Genomic DNA, 10,301 nt, shown 5'->3' with positions numbered 1-10,301 from the left:
TCATTGAAATGAAAAATAAATAAATTAAAATATTTTTAAAAATCAAATAAAAAAATCCAACTTTTAGGCTAACACTGTACCTACCCCCCTTTGCCCACAGGATGTTAAGCTCTTAGCATGGCCATCAAGGCCGTGTCTGACTACAAACTTTCCCCCAATTCTTTCCTTCCTCTTCTGTTCACATAGCAGTGTTTGATTTTACTCAATCTGCCAGTACTGCATGCTTGGGTTTTGTTTTTGTATTTTTGTTCTACTCTCTTAATGTAAACACACTTGCATATTCTCCTTCAAGGAGCTGAAGCATGTACTTCTCAGTGAAGCTTTGTTCTAACCACTGTTTACAAAACAAGTATTGTCTCTAGAGACCCGGATATACCCTGTGCCCCTTCTCTTTATTTCTTTCTTTTCAAAGCCTTTCCATAATCTTGCTTAGTATGTTAGCTTCTGTGACATCAACTCCCAATTTATGGTGAACTCATGCAAAAAAAGAATGAAATGAAACATTGCCTGGTCCCATGCCATCTCCCAGAGTTTTATATCAGACTGTTATAATCCATAGGTTTTTCATTGGCTGGTTTTCAAAAGATCATCAGACTTTTCTGTCTAGGCTCAGTTAGTCTGGAAGCTCCCTTGAAATCTGCTCAGTATCCTAACAAGTCTATACAAGTCTTCACTAACAGATGAGTCAGAGCTGCACATGCGGCACTCTGGCTAAGAACTGAGCCAGACTCTCCCATGTTGTTCTTAGGTGCCATTGAATCATGTATGACTTATGAACTACAGATCTGAACCCTGTTGTATCCTGTGTCCTCCTCCTCAAACCCATTGTTGCAGTCACTTCATCCATCTATCTTGTTGAGGGTCTTCCTTTCTTTCTCTGACCTGCCTCCTTTCCAAGCATGATGTCTCTTTCCAAGGAATAACCCTTCCTAATAGCATACCCAATTCTCACCACTGGAACAATTGGCAGCATCAGGATGGATGGTGAAGAGATTGAGATTGTTCACAGCTTTAGTTTGCTTGGCTCCACAGTCAACACTCTTGGCACCAGTAGCCAGGAAATTAAAAGATTCATTGCCATGGGAAAGTCTGCTGTTAGGGACCTCTCCAAAAAAGTACTGAAGAGCAATGGTGTCTCTCTGGAGACTAAGGTGTGTCTGATAAAGGCCATGGTCTTCGCAATCACTTGTTATGCATCAGAGAGTTGGACAATGACCAAGGAGGATAGAAGGAGAATTGATGCCTTTGAGCTGTGGTGCTGGAGAAGAGTATTGAGAATACCATGGACTGCTAGGAAAACAAACAGATTTGTCCTGGAAAGGGTTAAACCAGGTGGCTCCTTGGAGGCAAGGATTCTGAGGCTCCGTCTAACATACTTTGGACAGGTTGTGAGGAGAGACCGGTCCTTGGAGAAGGACATCATGCTTGGGAGGGTGGAGAGACAGTGCAGGAGGGGAAGGCCCTCTATGAGGTGGATTGATTCAGTGGTTGGGATAATCGGGATGGGAGTGTCAGAGACAGTGCGATTGGCACAGGACAGAGCAGAGTTTAGGGCTGTTGTACATAGGGTCGTTATGAGTCGCAAGCGACTCGACGGCACATAACAACAACAACAACAATAGCATACCCAAAGTATGTGAGATGAAGCTCACCATCCTTGTTATTAAGGGAGTGAGAATTCTGTCACTGAATCACTACTGCTTCTGTAACATATTTTATACTAACTTACTTGTTTGTGTTGGAAAAGGTAGGGGGCAGCAAGAGAAAGGATGACCCTCAAGAAAATAGACTGACACAATGGCTGTAACAATAAGTTCAAACATGACAGGGATCATGAGGACGGCACAGGAAAGGGCAAGGTTCTAAACTGTTATTTATAGGGTTGCTCTGAGTCAGAGTCAACTTGACGACACCTACCACTACAACATTTGTTTATTGTACATCTCTTGACTGGCATTTTTAGGCTTCAAGGAGGATAGGAAAAACTTCATCACCACAGTCCCCGGAACAATGACTGACCCAGAGAAGGTAATGAGTAAATGTGGAATGATTGATTGAAGAGCTGTGTTAATATTTTCTATGAGCCATGAAGTAGGTCATGTGTGCCTTCTGGGTTCCCGCTCTTTGTAGGGAAACTGTTATACTTCACAATAATCTTCCACTTGCTGCCTTTTTGTAACAAGTATTGTTTTCCAATTTCCATAAATCCAGAGTCTAGTATGGGAGCTCTGGTGGCCTAATGGTAAGAAGCTACGCTGTAATCCCAAAGGCACACAGTTCTAATCCACCAGCTGCTCTTTGGGAGAAGGATGAACAATCTCTTCCTGTGCATTTCCTGCCTCTGAAAACCTGCTGGAAGGTCAGTTATAGGTTAGGTCTGTCTTGATAGCACACAACAACAGCACAATGTTTGGCATGTAGTAGACATAAAACCATTTTTGATTAAATAAATACTCCTTCTAAGAGGAGAGACCATACTTTATTCACTATCAGATTGGCAGTTCTTGGCAAATACTAAGTGTCTAAAGTCTGCTTGAAGAGCAATGGTGTCAGTATGGAGACTAAGGTGTGCCTAATTCAGGTCATGGTCTTCACAATTTCTTGCTATGCATCAGAGAGCTGGACAATGACTAAGGATGATAGAAGAAGAATCAATCCCTTTGAGTTGTGGTGCTGGAGAAAAGTACTGAATATATTATGGACTGCTAAGAGAACAAACAGGTCCGTCCAGGAGAGGGTGAAAACAGGTTACTTCTTGGAGGCAAAGATTTTGACGCCCCATCTCACCTACTTTTGGCAAGTTGCAAGGAGGGACGAGTCCTTGGAGAGGAACATCATGCTTGGAAGAGTGGAGGGACAGTGCAAGAGAGGAAGACCCTGGGTGAGATGAATTGACACAGTGACTGGGGTAGTGGGGTAGGTGTGTCAGAGACAATGAAGTTGGCTCAAGATAGAGCAGGTTTCAGGGCTGTTGTATATAGGGTCTCTATTAGTCACAGGCAACTCAACGGCACATAACAACAACAACAACAAAGCCTGCCTGTTCATTCAATGGACTAAATGAATGGGTGTTGTCCCTTTTTCTTGGAGGATGAAGCATAGGTGCTGATAGCAACAGTGACAGGGGTTTCTTTTTTAAAAAAATTTTATTATTTGTGTGTGTGCGTGTACCATCAAATCAGATCTGACTGGTACAGGACGGAATTGTCCCTCCTTCCCCGGCAGAGCATCTGGTGGATTTGAACCGTGCACCTCTGGGATTGCAGTGCAGCTTCTAGCCACTAGGCCACCAGAGCTCCCCGACAGGGGTTTCTTTTAATAACAGCCAAGTGAGTAATGCATTCACAGGACTGTGTCTAAAGTTCTGGGCCTTCGAATTGTTCCTGCAGCACTCACAGGTGCCAGAGAGCCACAGGCAACAAGCCTCAATTATCACTGAGATAATACACAAACGTGAAACAAATCAGGGAAGAGGAAGTCGTGGGAGCTATGCATGCAGACAGAAGGAGGGGCCGGTCAGGGGGATGAGATAAGGAGCTGGAGTCCTGCTGAGATTCGGAGGCTACCTGAGTGATCTCAGAGGTGAAGGATGCTTGGCCAAAGGAAGTGAGTGGTTTGGTAATGGGACTGTGTGGGCTTATGGGTGAGGCTGTGGAGGTGGGAATGGGATGAAGTAGCTGAACGGGTGGTCTGGGGAATTTGCTTGAAAGACATAGAGCCATCTGATCAGGGAAGCGGGGGATGCTGCTGAGGCCGACTTGTTGCAAATCTTGGACTTTTGTGTGAAAAAAAAAAGCTGTGCCTTCACTTAACCCTGCTGGCAGAAAGTGGACCCAGTGGAAGACACTCTGGGGAAACTTTAGGGAGCTCTGGTGGCTTAGTGGTGAGGAGTTGCATTGCCAACGCAAAGGCATGTGGTTCTAATCCACCAACTGCTCCAGGGAAGAAAAATCGACAATTTCCTCCTGTGCAATTTACTGCTTCTGAAAACCCACTTGAGGGTCAGCTCTGGGTTGGTTCTGACTTGATAGAACATAACAACAACAAAACTCTCAACCAGGTGGACGGACATGGTGACTGCTGCAATGGGCTCTTGAGTGTCAGGAAGTGTGAGGATGGCCCAGGACAGGACTGGGTTCAGATCTTTTGTTCATAGGGTCACTATGAGTCGTACTGGTCTCAATGGCACCTAACAACAACAACATCAACAACAACACACTAGTGTAACCTTTTTGGTGGGGCAAACAAGGGGTATCTTATTTGCCCCTCTTAACTGACATTTTTACTTTCCTGACAATATACAAACTGCCTATTTTGTACAGTGGGCCTTTGCTCAGATTAGCCTGCATTTGTGTGGACATTTTGCTGAAAGGTCATGAGGTTGAGAATTAGGGTTTTGACTTATCTTATTCCATAATGCACAGACCCACCTTCACATCAGAGATGAGGGTGATGTGGTCTACTCACACCTCTCTCCTGATCCCCTTGGTGTGTTCCATTGTACAGCTACAATGGACTCCTGCTCCCTAACGACACATCACACTTCCTGCCAAACCCCTTGGTGTATTCTGTTGCCGCTTCACACAGGCCTGCAGCAATCCTGTGTATCCATTCTAAGCACAACCTTCTTTCTGCAGCATTCTTGACTTCTGTCAGCAAGCTAATCTCACTTCCTTCTGAACCTTCTCTTGTGCTGATCAAAACATATATTTATTCAAGTTGTTGTTGTTGTTATGTGCCGTCAAGTCACTTGCAATTCATAGCGACCCTACGTACAACAGCCCTAAGCCCTGCTCTATCCTGTGCCAATTTTATTGTCTTTGACACACCTACCCCACTTACTCCAGTCACTGAATCAATCCATCTCATCAAGGGTCTTCCTCTCCTGCACTGTCCTTCACCCTCTCAAGCATGACATTCCTCTCCAAGGACTAATCCCTCCTTGCAACGTGTCCAAAGTATGTCAAACAAAGCTTCAGAATCCTTGCCTCCAAGGAGTAGCCTGGCTTCACCCTCTCCAGGACAAATCTGTTTGTTCTCCTAGCAGTTCAAGAGTATATTCAATACTCTTCAGTACCACAGCTCAAAGGCATCAATTCTCCTTCTCTCATCCCTAGTCATTGTCCAGCTCTCTGATGTATAGCAAGTAATTGCAAAGATCATGGCCTGTATCAGATGCACTTTAGTCTCCAGATTGACATCATTGCTCTTTAGTACATTAGAGAAGTCTCTAACAGCAGACTTTCCCATCACAATACATCTTTTAATTTCCTGGCTTCTGGGGCCAAGAGTGCTGATTGTGGAGCCAAGTAAACTAAAGTGGTGAACAATTTCAATCTCTTCATCATCCATCCTGATACTGTCAATTGGCCCAGTGGTGAGAACCTTTGTTTCCTTGATATTGAGCCTCAATTCATACTGAAGGCTGCAGTCCTTGACCTTCTGCAACAAGCACTTCAGGTCCTCCTCAGTTGCAGCAAGCAGGGTTGTGTCATCTGCATGACACAGATTGTTGATGAGTCTTCCTCCAATCCTGATACTGCATTTCTCCTCATAGAGCCCAGTCTCCCAGATAATCTGTTCTGCATATGGATTGAAAAGGTATGGAGGTAGGACACATCCCTGGTGTACACCCTTCCTAATTTTGAACAATGCAGTGTTTCCTTGCTCTGTTCTGATGACTGTCTCCTGGTCCAAGTATAGGTTTCTCATTAGCATGATTAAGTTTTCTGGGATACCCATTCCTCTAAGAGTCAGCCACAGTTTATTGTGATCCACACAGCCAAATGCCTTTGTATAATTAATAAAACACAGACAGACATTCCTCTGGTGCTTCCTGCTTTCAGCCAAGATTCATCTACCATTAGCTACAATATTCCTAGTACCACAACACTTCTAAACCCAGCCTGCACTTCTGGTAGTTGTCTGTTGATGTGCTGTTCCACTAATTTTTGGATAATCTTCAGCAGAATCTTGCTTGCATGTGATATTAATGAGATTGTTCAATAATTTCCACACTCTGTAGGATCACCTTTCTCTGGAATGGAACAAATACAGATCCCTTCCAGTCAGTTGGCCAAGTGGTTGTTCTCCAGATTTCTTGGCACAACTTGGTGATCACATCTAGGGCAGCATCTCTTAGTTGAATATGTCAATTGGTATACCATCTATTCCTGGGGCTTTATTTTTTGCCAATTCCTTCAAAGTAGTTTGAACATCCTTCATCACCACAGACTCTGATGCTCATATGTTGTTTCAAGAAATTCCTCTGTGTCTGCCAATTCCTTTTGATATAATGGCTCTGTATACTCTTTCCATCTTCTTTTAATACTTCCAGAATCATTTAATGTTCTACTCAAAGCATCCTTAAGTATTGCAACTCGAGGCTTGAATTCCTTCTTCAGTTCCTTGAGCTTAAGATATGCTTGTTTATTGTTTCTCTTCCCTCTCAGAGCTTGCACGCAGGCAGAGATCACATCTAGTTTGTAAGCTTTAGAACCTGGCTCAGTGCCTGGGACACAGTGAATGACTGGTAAGTGGTGGAATGAATCAATGAAATAATAAACAAACTAATGGCCCTTACCTCACTCTACATGTACTAGAGTTATTTCCAGATGCAAAGTATTTATACTCAAGTAAAAACAGACAAGGCCTTGAGGGATGCAAATGGTTTGTCCCCAACTACTAATAACTAGGCTCTGGTAGCCTAGTAGTAAGGAACTACGCTGCCAATCTGAAGACAGCGGTTCAAATCCATCAGTTGCTCCAGGGAAAAAAGAGGGGCAATCTCCTCCTGTGTGACTTACTGCCTCAGAAAATCTGCTGGAGAGTCAGCTATGGGTCAGTTCTGACTTAATGGTACTCAACAAAAACTAAGCTAAAGGTTAGCAGTTCTAACTTATGCACTGGTACCAGAAGAAAAAGGTCTGGTGATCTGCTCCCATAAAGATCACAGTCTATGGGCCTTGTTGTTGTGGACAGGTGCCACTGAATTGATCACGACTCACAGCAACCCTATGAGCAGGAGATATGAACCTTACATGGAGAGTCTTTTCATAGAGGAAGATATTTGGATGCCAACAGACTCATGAGGAAACGCTCCAAATTGCTGGCAATAAGAGAGATGCAGATCAAAACCACACTGAAATACCATCTCACCCCAATAGCCATGGCAAAGCTTAACCGGAAAGCAAGTAATAAATATTGGAGAGGATGTGGCGGGATAGGGACTCATACACTGCTGGTGGGATTGTAAAATGGTACAGCTACTCTGGAGGGCAGTTGGACATTTCTCCAAAAAGCTGAACATAGAAATTCCATATGACCCTGCTAGTCCACTGCTTGGAATATTGTTGTTGTTGTTGTTATGTGCCGTCGAGTCGCCTGCGATTCATAGCCTGCGACCCTATGTACAGCAGCCCTAAACTCTGCTCTGTCCTGTGTCAATCACACTGTTTCTGACACTCCCATCCTGGTTATCCCACTCATCAGTCCACCTCATAGAGGGCCTTCCCCTCCTGCGCTGTCCCTCCACCCTCCTAAGCATGATGTCCTTCTCCAAGAACTGATCTCTCCTCACAACATGTCCAAAGTATGTTAGATGGAGCCTCAGAATCCTTGCCTCCAAGGAGCCACCCGGTTTAACTCTTTCCAGGATGAATCTGTTTGTTTTCCTAGCAGTCCATGGTATTCTCAATACTCTTCTCCAGCACCACAGCTCAAAGGCATCAATTCTCCTTCTATCCTCCTTGGTCATTGTCCAACTCTCTGATGCATAATAAGTGATTGTGAAGACCATGGCCTGTATCAAACACACCTTAGTCTCCAGAGAGACACCACTGCTCTTCAGTACTCTGGAGAGATCCCTAACAGCAGACTTTCCCATGGCAATGCGCCTTTTAATTTCCTGGCTACTGGTGCCAATACCCTGGGAAAATGAGAACTGAGGCACAAATGGAGATTTGTACACCGATGTTCATCGCAGCATTATCACCATGGCATGAACATGGAAACAGCCCAAATGTCCAACCACAATGGAATGGACTGAGAAATTATGATACATTCACACCATGGAATGCTACGCAGCACGCAGGAGCAATAACTTTGTAAATCACTACCTAACTTGGGATGGACTGGAGAGCATTATGCCAAGGGAACTAACTCAGTCCCAGAAGGACAAGTAAGGTATAAGACTGTTATTGTAGAATATATACGAGGATACAAAACAGGGGGGAGGGTGGGAGCAGAGGGGTGAGAGGGGGTAAGGTTGGTTAAAACATAGGGTCACACAATTTAATGGGTGAAGAGAGGAATAAATAAATTAAAGAAGTGGGAAAGATCCAGTGTGAAAAACAATATATATGAATTCATAAACAAAACAGTATAAAATAAAAAATTGATTTAAAATTAAAAATAGAGCTCTGAACCTTGCCCTATCCTGCGTCATCTTCGTGACCTCCTCCATGCTCTAGCCCATTTCTTCAGTTATTTTGCTGATCCAGCTCCTCCAGGGTCCTGTCTTCCACGGATCATTAGTCTTTCTAAGCAGGATGCTTTTTACCCAAGGACCGGCCCTTCCTGGCAACAACCCTAAAGAACGTGGGACTATCCTTGTCTGGTTGCACTTCCTCTGAGGCAGATTTATTTGGCTTTTTGGTAGTTCATGGTATAGCCAATACTCTTCACCATCGCCACAATTCAAATGCATCATTTCTTAGTTCTACTTTATAATGCAGGGGTTTTCCATGAGTCAGAGTCATTTCAATGAGTTATCAGAACAGAGGCACCTATCACAGCAAATGATGGGCATAAACTAAAACATTGATTGAGACATTAGTTACTGGATCACGTTGTTGTTAAGTGCTTTGAGTCAAGTACAACTCATAGCTACTGTATGAACAACAGATTTGAACCCTGTTCTACCCTGTGCCGTCCTTATCATCAAATTTGAGCCCATTGCCACAGAAACTGTATCAATGAATGTTGTGAAGGGTCTTCCTCTTCTTAGCTGACCCTCCACCTTTCTAAGTATGATATCTTTTCCAAGGAATAGCCTTTCCTAATAAAATGCCCAAAGTATGTGAGATGAAGGTTTGGCATGCTTAACTCCAAGGAGCACTAGGGTTGCAGTTTTTCCAACACTTATCTTTTTGTTCTGTTGGCTGTCCATAGGCTATTCAGCACTCTTCTCCAACACCACAACTCAGATGCATCAATTCTTCTCCGCTCATCCTTATTCATTGTCCAGCTCTCAGATGCATAGAATATGATTGGAAAGATTGTGACTATAATCAGGATTAAACTAGTCTTTGAACTGATATCATTGCTCTTCAGAACTTTGGACCGCTCCTTGACAGTAGACTTTCCCAAGTACTATATATCTTCTGAACCCTTGACTCCTGGTACCAAGGGCTCATGAGTAGGACACAGGGAGTCTTGATTGAGGAGTCAGGGTGATTGGGACACTAGAGTCAGGGAGGGAAGATTCAGAACAGTGACCATTTACCATAATCCTGAATTACTTTAACTTTTCAACAAGCATGGCCTTCATGAAGGAATTCTGGTGGCACTATTGTTAAGGACTCAACTATTAACCAAAAGGCTGTCAGTTCAAATTCATCCAGTGGTGATCTACTTTCTTAAAGCTTTCACCCTAGGACCCTCTAAGGCAGCTCTACTCTACCACATGAGATCTCTATCAAGATTGACAGCACCCAACAAGAAAGAGAACAACAACATGGCTTTATGCACTCAATCTGTTGTCTCAGCCTTGTAGAGTTGGTTTAGTTCGCACATACAAGACATCGTACAGAAAGGACATTGATAGTAGAGCTGAGGACCGAGAAGAAGGCACAGTGCTGGGGGCAGGCTTAGTGAAGAGGGGATTGATAATGGTCAGGGTGCAGGTAACAGTGAAGAAGCACAGAGGAGGGGAAGTGAGTCCCTAGAGGAGGTGGGAGAGAAGGGTGACTGGCCAACCAACGTGTCAGGTGGAAGGGTGACTGGCCAACCAACGTGTCAGCTGAATGTTGGAGGAAATAGAGAAGTAGACCAAATAATTGGCATGGTGATATTAACATCTAATCTCAGAGCTGTAGTCAACTCGATGAAACCTAACAAAAGCAATCTCCACATTGTAGGGTACTTGGGTGATACAAATGGTTCACTTGCCCAACCACAAATGGAAGTTGGAGATTAGGGTCCTCACAGTGGCAGCTTAAAAAGAAATGTCACTATTGGTGGGAATGTAAAATGGTGCAACCACTGTGGAAGGCGGTATGGTGCTTTCTCAAAAAGTTGCA

The sequence above is a fragment of the Elephantulus edwardii genome, unplaced genomic scaffold (assembly GCF_000299155.1).
Source record: "Elephantulus edwardii isolate Elephantulus edwardi_28Jun2011 unplaced genomic scaffold, EleEdw1.0 scaffold00211, whole genome shotgun sequence".
Taxonomy (NCBI): Eukaryota; Metazoa; Chordata; class Mammalia; order Macroscelidea; family Macroscelididae; genus Elephantulus; species Elephantulus edwardii.
The sequence above is the reverse complement of the archived record's forward strand: the minus strand, read 5'-3'. Positions refer to the sequence as shown.